This window comes from Pseudopipra pipra, chromosome 2 (genome assembly GCF_036250125.1).
Source record: "Pseudopipra pipra isolate bDixPip1 chromosome 2, bDixPip1.hap1, whole genome shotgun sequence".
Taxonomy (NCBI): Eukaryota; Metazoa; Chordata; class Aves; order Passeriformes; family Pipridae; genus Pseudopipra; species Pseudopipra pipra.
The window spans coordinates 18,658,252-18,671,244 of record NC_087550.1 but is presented as its reverse complement, the minus strand read 5'-3'; the positions used below and the strand labels follow the sequence as shown (position 1 = coordinate 18,671,244).

The window sequence follows — 12,993 nt, the reverse complement described above, 5'->3', positions numbered from 1 at the left end:
CATTCCAGAACTTGATTTCACAGAAAACTCTGTAATATCTTGTTCACCTTCTGATTTCAAATTAACCATCTGTGTGGTGTACTGTGAAATAAAATGATAGAAAGCTGAGAAGATAATCGGTAAAAATCTGTAGATCCTAAGGAAGTTATCCCCCATCCTTACTCTACAGTTCCAACCAGCACTATCAGGATTTTTAACTGCTGACCCTTTTTTAGATGCTGACGAACTTGCATCTTTTGGACTGAGTTTTCCCTGTGTTGGGCTTATATCTTTAAGACACTGTAGGGTTTTCATCTGAGGGAGATGAGAAAGAATTACTAAAATAAAAATATGTATCCTAAAGGAAAAACAAAACAACCAAAAACCAAATTCTAAACAAACCCCAGCAAAACAAAAAATGGGAAAACGGCCTATAGATTTTAAGGAGCTTGGCCTGAAGAACGCTGGTCCCGCTTGTCGTCCAAAGAATTGATTTTTATTTCACAAATACAAAAGTTTTTTGTTCAGTTCATTTTTAAGAATTGTGCTTCAGTTGTGGAGAGGACAAAGATCTTTATATACTTGATTACTTTAGTGCCCAGTCCTGCAATGCCCCTGTCACACAGTCTCCCTGAGCTATTGCAGTTGCAGGATTGAAGCCCTACATGCAGCTAATCTTACAGGGACCTGATCCTGCTCCAGGGCTTTTTTGGCACAGATCCTTGGGCACGTGCACAGTTCTGGGTAAGCTGTTGTGGCTTGGCATCAATGAAACAATGGTGAAGATGGATCTGATTGTGTATTCCGGTTCATGAAGCAGGGAGGTTCCTCTTGGAAATCTGATACGGCTGGTTACATACAGAAGTTTGTAAATTCTGTAACCTGAGTGATTTTTTTTTTAGAGGTGTTTCTCAAGAAATAGGACATTCAGAACTTTCCTCTTTTCTCTTTGAAATGTAAGGCTAAACAGATGACAGTGAAAGGAAATCAATTAGGATATAGATAAAAAACAGAAGGAGTAAACGGCCCAATAATGTTTATTTTGGTTTGGGGTTTTTGTTTGTTTTTAAACACTTCTTCCTACAGTTAATACATGAATACAATAATCAATTTGTGTAATTTCTTGGAAAGTTCCCTCAATAAAAGTTTTGCAAAAGCCAAATAAAACTTTTGTAGACAAATAAATATTCTGAGAAAAAGTAAAACAAATCTTACCCTGACAGCTAGGGAGTAGGTTTCAGATGGGAACCAGGCTCAAGCCATGTCGTGACACTTCCTTGACCTGGACCAGATGTTTCTGTCTCCTTGGAGAACTCACAGTTTTAAGCAAAGTTAACGCTGGTCAGTTTTTGCTGCTGGTGTTTGGAATGTTGTAGACAACAGTGAGAACTGAAAATCATCAGGTATTTTTCATTCTGCTGTTGCTTGGGAGTTCTGTTTTGTCAGGTCCAACTAAGTTACACTTACCAAGAAGGGGTTGTCTAGTTGGGGTATGAGAAGTGTGTTTATGCTTCCACTGGTTTCAAAGTATCCTGAAGAATAAGGTACTAGCTTGGCTGCCTGGTGCTGCAGTTAGACTGCCATGGGCACGTAGGCACCAGAAAGTTAGTTCAGGGGTCTTCCTACTGGATTAGTAACACTGCAGAATGTAGGATTAGTGGAGAAATAAAAGGAAAATAAGAGGATATGGCTGGATATGGTTCACTTGCATCAAAGGGGAATTTCATGTGGGGTCCTAGTGTTTTCTTCTTGTGCTTTATGGTGTTATTGAGACCTGCAGTGGGTGTTGGATCTGATCCATTCTGTTGCTAGAGCCTGCTATTTCTTTTCCCTTGTAGCCAAGGACTGAAGGTGGCTCTTAGATACATGTCTGCAATTACCAGTGCTCTGTAGCAGGGAAAAGTCTGAACCAAATAGTTCTGGATAAGGAGGTGTGTATATTTCTAATACTCAGAGTGAGGTAAGAGAATAGTGGTGCCTGGCATGTCCTGTCCTTGCAAGGTGCTGGCTGTGTTGGGATTGGCAGAGTGTACCTTACAGTTCTGATTCCCTGAACATCCAGATTGATGACTCTCTTCTATAGCTCCTTGCTAGTTTGTCTGTCTGGGTTTCCTGTAGTGTGGAGATTGGGATGGGTAAGGACAGCTGTGAGGAGCATTTTGGTATCTTCCAGGCAGTCAGGACACAGACACACCTCAGTCTGGGAGAGATTCTCAGTATTGGAGATGAGGTGTGGTCAGAGATTGTTGTGGACACCCGAACTTTGCCTTGTAAGTTAATTGTGTGGCCTACTAGGACTTTATGAATATATAGGTGGTGATAAGGTGTTGGGTAGGGGGGAATATGATGGCTGTCAGAGACAACCCCACTTGTGAAGTTACCAGGGAAGCTTATGAAATCATGAAACTTTTTATTTAAGAACATACAATTTCTGTCCCTCAGATGCACTGTGCCAACTTGATTCATAGCTTGATGTTTTGTCATTGTTTCAGTCTTGAGCAAAAATTCAATCTGTTTATGGATTAAAAAAGACATTCCCAATATATTTCCTTTGGCTGTGGATCTGTAATTATGAGCTACTGTGGCCTTTACTAGAGATGATTTGCTTGTGGCATCAGGAAGAGCTGTTCCTGTTTTGAGTCTGACAGTTTTTCCTTTAGCAGGAGGAAGTTCCAAGGAGTTAAGTTTCATACGGTTGGCATCAAGTACGCAGTGCGGTAGATCTCCAGCAAGTTCACTGAAGCAGTTGTGGGATGTCAGAGGGGAAGAAGTGCTCCTCCCAAACTGTTCTTGCTTTCTGTGCACCTATAACAAATCACTTGGCACCAAGAATAGAAGGCAGCAGTTTCATTGAGGCTGTTGATCAGGTTCGTGGAGTCACATCATCTGCAGTCCTCTGTGCTTTTTCATTTTTGGGATTTAGAGCAGCAGAGGTTTTGCTTAAATAAAGAGAACCTCATCCCTTCTCATTGATTGCTGCTGCTCTTGTCTTTTCCACCTCCACGAAGTAGGTGTGACGAGTTACCTGTCTGAGGGGCAGTAGACAACATGTAAGACACGAGGATGAAGATTCAGGCATCTTTACTGTCTTGTTACTGTGGTGATAAAATTTTTCCATTCCAGCAGCCTTATTCTTCTTTGGAGAACTTTACTCATTCATTAAGTTGGCCATGTATAATTGAAGTGGAGGGGGATGAGGAGAGGAAAAACATAAAATAGAAAATTATAGTTGAAAAATAAACATATGGAATCAGATCTTTTGGTAGAACTAGGCATGTTATCACCATATTAAAAGTTAAACATATGTATAATTCTTTATGAGACTGAGATTGTTATTTGGTTTCAAAACTGCACCTGACTGCAAAGATTTTTAGCCTAAATTTGTATTACTTCTGTGTAGAATCTTTCTCAAATATGTGAAGTTTACTAGCGGTGACAAGTATTTGATCATAATGTTATTTTAAACTTAGATACATCAGCTTCCAAAACTTAGGATTCTTGACAGGTATTTAAATATTTAAAACACCCTCCATAAGACTACGAAATACAGCAATTCAACTATATAAACAATGCTAGGGATAATGAACTAGAAAATATTCAAAATGGCATACCCTCTCCATAAATATTTCTCTCTTATTTTAACATTCTCCAGGGTGAATCACAAGGAAAGTAAATCCTGAATGTTTATTTATTCTAACTCACTAGCTTACTGATACAGGCTTTCAGGGAAGTCCATGAAGTCCCACAAGGTGGCAGGAGCTAACTGTTTTATGCTAGAGTCAAGGTCTGAGGAAAAATAAAGGTAATAAACTGATTTTGCTAGTTGCATGCATTCAGATCATAGGCAAATTAGGCCAAAATTTCTAAAATCCACTTTTGTGTTTCTTAGACTTCTGAATAATTTCATCAAATGAATGAGATTCTGTCCTCAAGAATCTTACTTCAAAACAGAAAGTTCAAGCATTCTTACTTTGTTACCAAAACAGGACCTTTATTTTCACTAGGTGGTGGTAATTTGCTTGTAAAGTGTATTGTGGCTGTGAATGGAGAACAGGAATGAATCAATGCAGGAACTTGGTGGTGCATGAGGCTCACAGTTTTAACAAATTGCCAGTGAGCATCTCTAACTTGCAAACTTACCTTGACATTGTGGGAATGCTGATCATGAGGTGGGGCACAGCAACAGCGCTGAGGGACTGGGGAAGAGAAGGAATTCTCTGCTGCTTCAGTGAGGCTGCAGGGATGTTTTTCTTTGGAAAACGAAGAATCAAAACAGCATTAAAAGTGGCAGAGTTTGGGGATTATTGGAAATAATTAATACGGTTTATCCTAACTAGTGAGACTGTGTTGCCTAGTATACAGAACATAAGGCTGAAATTTATTCCTTTCTCTTCCCAGTACCCTGATCTTTTTTAAGGCTGCTGGAGTTCTTGTTCCACTTTTTCTTGCTTTTGTTTCCACTTACCTGCTGATGGTCAGCTCTTCCCTGAAACAGTGTGTGATTAGGATGTGAAGCACTGCAAAAGGGCCAGGGGGTTAATCAAGAGTGTCTCATCAAACACGTGATTTGAGACCTGTGGTTATATCCTCATGCTTGCTTAACCTTGCACTTCGAGTTCCAAGTCTCTAATTTTTGAAAAATCTCTCTGGCCTGTCTTAGAAATGTGTGGACTTGAGAGTTCCAGTTGGCGCAAGTAACAGTGAAAAAAACAGTAATAAGACAAAGTGACTGTCTCTGATTCAATGGACCACAAAGTGGTGTTTTGAGACTTGTGAATCTCTTAATTTGTGATGAGATTTTATTTTAAATCAGCAAATGTCCATTTTTATTTTTTTGAATGAGAGGACAGATGTGAATATTAACCAGGTATCTTTGGGAATGTGGGCAGTGCTGTTTATGTGGACAGACAATGCAATTCAATAGGACTAAGGTGAAGGTGAGAGTAGGTGGTTTTCTGAATTAGTAGATAGATATTGGAAGAAAAATAATTCAATTCACAAGAAATTTAAGTTTCTTCCATCCCACTTGGTGTCAATTGCTTGTCATTATGATGTAGAAAAAGTTTCTAAGCATGTGTGATGGGGCTATCTGGAATAACTGTATGAATGAAGTGAAAATTCTTCCATGCCTGTATGTGAAATAGCATTGTTGTTTTTCCAGCAATGATAGAAGGAACTTAAGAACATTTAAAACCAATTGTGTAGTGACTTATAGACCTGTTGCACTGGTGAGTGTTGTCCAGTAAAATAGCTACACTTTGTTAGGGACAGGGGTGACAGGACAAGGTAGAGATGAGCATTCTCAGCAGCTGCAATAAAGGAATAGCATATACCATCCTCTTGCCAATTTATATGAGCTTCAGAAGCATTTCTTTTTTATACTTCTCTTTGCAGGAATTATATATTTGTTGTTAGGGCTGACTTGAGTACTTTTAGTGGCTGCAGTCAGACGACACTTATAATTTCAAAGTGAAAACCTTGCGATTTCCAGTGGTTACACCTTTCACTTGCCTCTAATTTGAAAGGAATTTTAGTTCTTACATGAACAACCTGAAATAATTATTAGAAGTAAATAATTAAGCAAAAAATCAGCATTTGATGAACATACTATTGAAATGTGTTCTATGCAGTTGAAAAGGTGCATAATTTAGAGTTCTGTACCAATTGGTTCAGACTATCAGCTTGAATTATTAAGCAGTTGTTGCTTATTGAAAGAAACCTAGCTATATGTCATTACTTCTGTTTGAAATTTTCAGTCACACAGGTGAGATAGATGCCTCGTTCCCATTGCAGCTCAGAAGCAGTGGGTCACTTAAGCTGATAGGAAATTCTAAAAAAACCTCCACGTATGTAAATACAATTAAAAAAATCAGCATCAAACTTTAAGGTGGGAGATGAGGTATTGCTGTGGTGTCTGTGTTCAACAGCGTTCTTTAAGTGTAGTCCCTGGGTGCTGCAAACATGGAACTTAACGTGGCTTGCAAAGAGTTTGCTACTGCTGCGTGTTCAGAATACTATATCAAGGTAAAGTTTGGTTCTTAGGTTTCTTTATGAACAAAAGGTCAATGATCATGATAATACCAGGGTTAGAAAAAGTGGTGCAAACAACTTATTTTGACCCCAGAGTGAATAGAGAAAAAGGCTCTGGAGGGTGTATTGGGCAGAGGGTAGCTTTCCAGAGAACAGTGGACAAATGGGTGGAGTTGTTTCTCAGCAGTGACATATAAATGATCATGAGATATACCTACTTTATGGTGTATGTAAAATTATTACAGTGAACTGGGAGGTCCAGTAAAGATTACTGAATAGTTTGGCAATTGATAGCAATATCTGTGTACGTCCAAATTAATTACAATATTTCTAGAGGAAGGAGATATGGGAGGTAAAGAGGACTGCACGGGGTGTGTGCCTCTCCAGTGTAAGTATCTTCTTCCAGGAAACCCAGGGGTCTTCCCTCCCTATCTGCCAAACCCTCAGTTAAATGTTTAGCTGGTCTGTTGATTTTGGTTAATTTAGGGACAATTGGAGTTGTCCCATCCACCAGATCCCCTACTGAGGTGCTGAGTGCTTTCTCTTCTCCATGACCAGCTTGGGAATTCAGGGTATCACTAGCCTCTGGTAAATGCCCAACTCAATGAAGAGTCCAGCCAGACAAACAGACAATATATACTACCTGTTTATTAACAAAGTTAGGAGTTCTATGTGTCCCTCTCAAGGCTAATTTGAGGGATTTTGAGGTCTAGAGAGTTGGGTGTGCAGAATGCAATGTCTTTTAAAGAAAAACTGGAAAGATTCTTTGCTATCAACTTTTAAAAGCACCTGTTAAAATGTAGCATTTTAAAACACAGACTATTGATAAAACCTGGCATCATCTGGAACCTTAAGAGTGTGTGTCTATGTGGTTTTGTAGTTACCTGAGTGTGCCTTCAATAAGGCAGAACAAGTATCAGAAGGGGTTTGGCAGTGATAGTGTGGAGCTCTGCGCACGCTGATTTAACTTGCATTGAGTAAGAGTTGGTTGGATCACGCAGAGCTGGGCTGGGCTGCTGTAGTTAGAGTTCCTAGTACTCGATCAGTTGGCTTAAAAATCAGGTTGCTGTGTCTAGCAGCTACCAAAACTAACTGGAGACTTTAGGGCCAGTTATTGACAGGTGGTGCCATATCCAACGAGGGCATGTCCTGGACATTCCTTCAAGAGGCAAAAGCTGGTTAGGCTGCAATAACAACTCTTCCTGTGCTAGCGGGCTGCAAATCCTGTTTATGGATTTCTTTTATAGCACTGGATGTTAAAAACAGTACTTTCTCTTGGGAAATTATTATTCAATTAACTTGGTATTTATTTTTATATTAAGTTTTGTTGCTGTTGAAAGTGAAAAGTAGTTGGGAATAAGATCTGCTTATTAGAGGGCTTTTACTTGGCTTTTATAGGAGTGGGGGAGGTGGGGGAGGATGAGCCTTTGGTGCTCAAGGTAGAATTTTTGCCATGCCCTTCTGCCCTTCCTTGAAGAAGCTGTCACTGAAAACTAGAGCCCTTGGGAATGTCTGTGAAATACAGAAGTAAGTCAGCATTGAGGCCAAGTTACCTGTGTTTGCATCTAGTATGTGCCAGTCCATTTAGTATGAAGGCTGTGTTTAACACTCACCCCTCCTCACCCCCTTCCCCCCCCCCCCAAATGTGTAGTAGGAAAAGTAGAATTAAAAACAAAATAACAGAACAGTTAGTATGCTGAAGATTTACATAGGTGTCCATTGATGGGGAGTTAATATGTAGGTGTGGTTTATATACTGCATTTGTTTATAAGTGATGCCATTAAGTTCACAGGTCACATGTACACCACACCCAAGCAGAAGATCAAATTGTAATAGTGGAATCACTTTGACAAAAATGTGAACATTAGAGAAGATGTTGAACTCCACTAGGTCACTTGTTACAGCAGCTTCTTGCTCCTAGAGGAGCACCCTTGCCCTAAGGGTTGCTGCTTTTGCTCTCCTTCCTTTTCCTGGGCTGTACCAGGCAGGGTCCCAGAGAACAGCAGCAGTGGTGGTCAGCTGGGTGAGACACGTGGGGATGCAACCGATGACTTCTCTAAAGTTCAACATCAGCAGCTGGAAGTTTCACGGTCTCCTGTGGGTCATTGTACCTTTCTGTTGCAGCTCAAAATGCATTGGTAGAAAAGCAGCAGTGGGTCAGCCCTGCAGCCGCTGCATTTCACAGCGCGTGGTTTTCACGTAAATACTCTTACTGCTGACCTGTGTTGAACTTAAGGAGTACAGGACAAATGCAGGAATAGGAGAGTTTGTGTCACTGGCAAGTCAGTGTTGCAGCCTAACAACTAAAGTGTGTCTGCACAGACCAAGGCTACAAGGTTTGTATCTATAGAGCATTTCATCCTTCGGTTACTAGTGGCCTATTGTAAACCTTTTCTTCCTGTCACTTAAAAACAAACAAACAAACAAAAAGCCCCAAAAAGCTGCTTGTATATTACAGAAGGGCCAATATATTAATGCTGTTATTGTGTTTGTATTTATATAATTAGGTAGCTAAAATGTAGATTGGCATCTGTTCCTTGCATTCATGCTGGAGTGGCAGGAAGAGACCCACCCTCTTCTATGGTGTCCCACAGATGTATTTTAGACTTGAATGCAAGAAACCTATATGATTTTTCCTGATGAGAATGTTTGTTGGTTTTGTATGTGCATAAATCAATACTTTGCATACTGCATTGACTTCTGATGGCTGAACCTAAAATTTAAAAAAAAAATAATTTGGTTTTGGATTGGCCTTTTTTGGGGGTGGGGCTTGCATATTTGAAGCAAAATGTGAATTTTGGCTGCTGGTAATTTGTTTTGTGTTCTCTTGTAGTAAAGTGAGGTGTTGCATAATAAAAACTTCTTTTAGCTTTTGGGTCCCACACAAACACTGGGGAGAAAACCACAGACCAGAGGAAAAAATAGTGTCGTCTTTTTTCCTTTTTTCCTTTTTTTTTTTTAACTTGAATGACAAAAATTACTCATTTAGCTTTAGATAGTATGTAGACAAAACATAGAGAAAGTTTTAGAGGAGATGTAGTAGTCACTGATTCACATATCCAGCTTTGGTGTCAGATCTGTAGATAAGAGCGAACATCATCACAGGTGATACTACAGCAGATGTTTTGCTCTGGTGTATGAAACAGTAAGCAATACTTATTGCTGGAGATGAAATGACACTTTATCTTTTTTTGAGTTTGAAATTTGCAAGTTTTGCTTTTGCAGAAGCACCTCGACTTCAATTAGTTTGCAATCATTACTTGCTGGTAAAACAAAAGAACAGCTAAACATTGGGTGACATCTCATAAATCCACAGGAATAGTTGAAAAAATTTACTTTATTTGCTGGATTTGCATGTTGAGTACTGAATTTACATGGTGCTTTCATGCTGGCATAACCCCCCTTGCTCATGTTTCCAGGGAGGAGTCCTGTGTCCTTGCTCACAGCTGCAGTGGCCTTGGCTGGGGCCAGCCATCTTCCTAGCAGCTCTGCTTCTCAGGGATGGCTGTGCCAGGCCTGGCTGCTGCCAAATCCATGGTGTGTGCTGATGTGCCCCAGTAGCAGGGCAGGCACCCTGGGACAGGGTGGGTGCCTAGGCCCCCTCTGCCAGAGGGCAGGGGTGGGAGGGGAGGCTGTGGAGGTGGGAGAGCAGCTGTAGGTTAAAACAGTGTGAGGACAGTTAAAGGTCAGGCTGGGTTTGCTCTTAAGTAAAACTGAATGAAAATTATTTCCCTGCTGCATTTGCTGCCCTGCTTGCTTTTCCAAACAGCATGTTTATGGAGGAAAATATAACCTGAATATGCCAAGAACGGGATGGCAACCCACCTGCAGGGACCTGACCTCTCCTCCATGCTTGCTCCCTCCCTCGCTCGGTGCTGCCACAGAGACTGATCTCATCTCCTGCCGTGGCTGGCACAGCCGCCAGCTGTCCACAGATGTGGACAAAACACATTTCTTTAAGTCGTTGCCTGTTTTATGAATCTTGCCCACTTTGTTCCCCAAATTTTCCTGTGCCTACAGAGGTCTGTCAGATTTTTGGCCCATAAATCTAAAAGGAACAGGTCACAGATTACATCCCCAAACAAAGCTAAACTTAGGGAATTTTTGCAAATGTGATACCAGTGGGACCAAGCTCCAAAAATCTGAGCTCTGATTCTGGAACGCTGAAGTCTCACATGGCACTTGATCACTATCTTAATAATCAGTATTCGAATTAGTACCAAACTTGGGCTTTCTACTGTGCAAGGTAATACTGAAACCAGAAGAAAATTACAAATGTATCCTGAATGCAGAAGTCAAGCTACCATAGTGGTTTTTCAGCATTTCATTAAAATAAATTAAATTAAAAAGATTTATTTTTATATGTATCAAGATTTGAATTCAATTATGTACTTAGTGAATGAGATGTGAAACTGGAGGAAGTGGGCTTTATTCTCCCTGTAGAAAAGATGACAATATTTGGCCCAAACACTAAAGGATTCTGTAAAAACAATTACACATACTCTAAAGGAAATCATTCAAATAAATAGTTGTGTGTAGTAGCTGTTTCTAATTGGGCTCGATGTTTTATCACAGTTAGTTTTCCATTTAGGAAGGAGGATAGGAACCATAAAACTTGATGCAAATTAGCAAAGTGAAATAGCTTTCTTTGCAGCTGCTCTTTGAATCTTTGCATGTCTTTTAAGTATATGCTTACAAAATATTGCATCAGTATATCTAGGGAAAAAACTGGGTTGTTTTAAAAACAGAAGTATATGTCCTAATAAAATGTTTCTGATAGAACTAGAAAATAAACAAGATTGTACTAAAGCAAGTTTCTTTTTAAAAGTGTGTTTTGCATTTTAACCTCATGGAGAACAGCTCTCATTATTATTAAAGCAAAAACTAGACAAAACCCTCCTAATGTTAAGAAACTTTGATACTGTAAATGTGCTGGGGTTTTTTTGCTACAAGTAATGTGTGATCTTACATTGTGAGAAGCAAACTTCTTCATGTCTGAATTGGCTAGTTACTTGTTCTGGTAAGTCTAAAAAGGGGTCAACAATGTTAGGATTTTATTCTGCCACATTGTATGTAGTATCTGAGTACCTTCCACCTACCTCAGAGAAGAACTGAGATTAAACTTCTCAGGATAACAGTGTGGGGGAGGGATAAGAAGGGACAGCGTGCTGCTTGTGGTAGGATTTTTGGCTTGGGTATTTTGTGCATTATTTAGGTATGACGTTTGTACCTGAAGTTTTTCTGACGCTTGTGATGTGTGGGTGTGTATAGCAGGTAAGAGGGCAGTGGCTTTCTGATGATGGAAATGTGCTATTGTCTATGTGCTGTTAATGTACTACATGGCTCAGAAAGCATTTGTGTTTGTGTGTGCATATATGAAAATATTTGATAAAACTTCTAAAAAGTGCTGAGATACAGGAATCATAAAAACGGTGATTCTGCTGTTTCTGAATACACAGATGGTTGATGTTGTTTTCTGGGATGTTTTATGAATCTGTTTAGTGTTGTTTTAAGTGTGGGGTATTGCAGTGTTATATAAGCATTGGATTGGGATTGTATCCATTTTGAGCTGAGTGGTGACTTTGTTTAGATTTAGTAGTTAATATTATATTTCTTCATGGAATTGCAATAAAATGGAGCTTCAGCAGTGATGCTAATTTATTAGTATTGCTGCAGTACTCTCTGTGTATATATGAGCACAGTTCTTTTGTGAATTTTACAGAAGGCAATGTTACAATAGTTGACTGATATCACATTTGATTGGGGAATTGTTTGGATGTCTTCAATGATAGTCACTTCCAGGTTAAGTTTCAGAGTTTTTTAAACATGGTCTCAAAATGTTTGTTTCTTTCATTAATGTCATTGTTTGCTGTTATATTTCCTTGCTGGTTAGCAGGAGAAAGCTTTCAGCCATGCAAGATTAATCAGTGTTACTTTTTCCCTTTGTATCGTCTTTGACCAGATCTTCCCCATCTTGGTCATTTACTAAGTTATTTTAGTGCTCATACAGTACCAGAGCAAAAAGCCAGAAGTCATCCTGTCTTGTCAGTTCAGAAGATATATATATGGATGGAGTGAGTAAATTTGTGATCAAACTATCTCTGGGTTGACTTGTTTTAAATAAATATAGAAACAATTTGGTGCCTAATCTCTACCTGCCTGTAATGTAGGGAATGAGAGATGAGAAACTGTTACATATAAATGAATTTTAACAACTGTAGTTTAAGCAATACAAAACTTCAAGTTAGTTTTAAAACAGTACAGAATGACTACTTGACTCAAAGTGAGTCGAGTTCTAAGTGTGTATGAATGAGTTTAAAGCACAAGAGTTCATATACTTGTAGATGTTTCCTATTTCCTACTTCATACCTTTTTTCTGAGGTAGGTTTTTATCTAGCAGCTGAGAGATGATCCCTTCTCATGACTGTGTTTAAGCTTTCAAAAAATTTGTATCTCCCTGCAAGAAAAAAGGTGACTCAATTTAAAGTAATGAGTTTTCAACTTTTTTTTTAATTACTGTAAAAACACTAAAAAAAATGTCCTGTGGGTGATACAGATGCCTGAAAAATTAATGTAAATCTATGAACAATGGACTAATCCTCTTAGTTACTTTTGCAGACCCATAGGAAGTAAGGACTGCAGTGTTAAAAACTGCTCATCTACTGCTGTATCTGTACTGAAGTTGGAGACCTCTGGACGGGTTAATAACACTGGTCAGCAAAGATAATGACAGAAGTCTAACTGTTTGGTAGTGCTAAGCACAAACTGTTTCACCTTGAGAAGAATGGTTGCCTAACAATGACTGTCACAGTCCTGCCCCTGAAATCCTACTGAAATGGTAAACTTTGATTTTTAAAATGTACTTGTTATTTTCATGACCTCAGTCAAGGAATCTCATGAAGGGGGAAAGAAGCAGAGAGAGTAATTTGAAGTACAAGCTGATGCTACTCTAGTTTCTCAAGGAAGTTTCTTACGTAGAAAGGC

General features: G+C 39.3%; 1 protein-coding gene across 15 annotated transcripts in view; it reads left to right on the top strand.

Annotated features, from left to right (window-relative positions):
* The window catches only part of BBX (BBX high mobility group box domain containing), a 154,325-nt gene that overhangs the window by 18,443 nt on the left and 122,889 nt on the right, over nt 1-12,993 (top strand). The gene's annotated exons all lie outside the window — the stretch shown is intronic.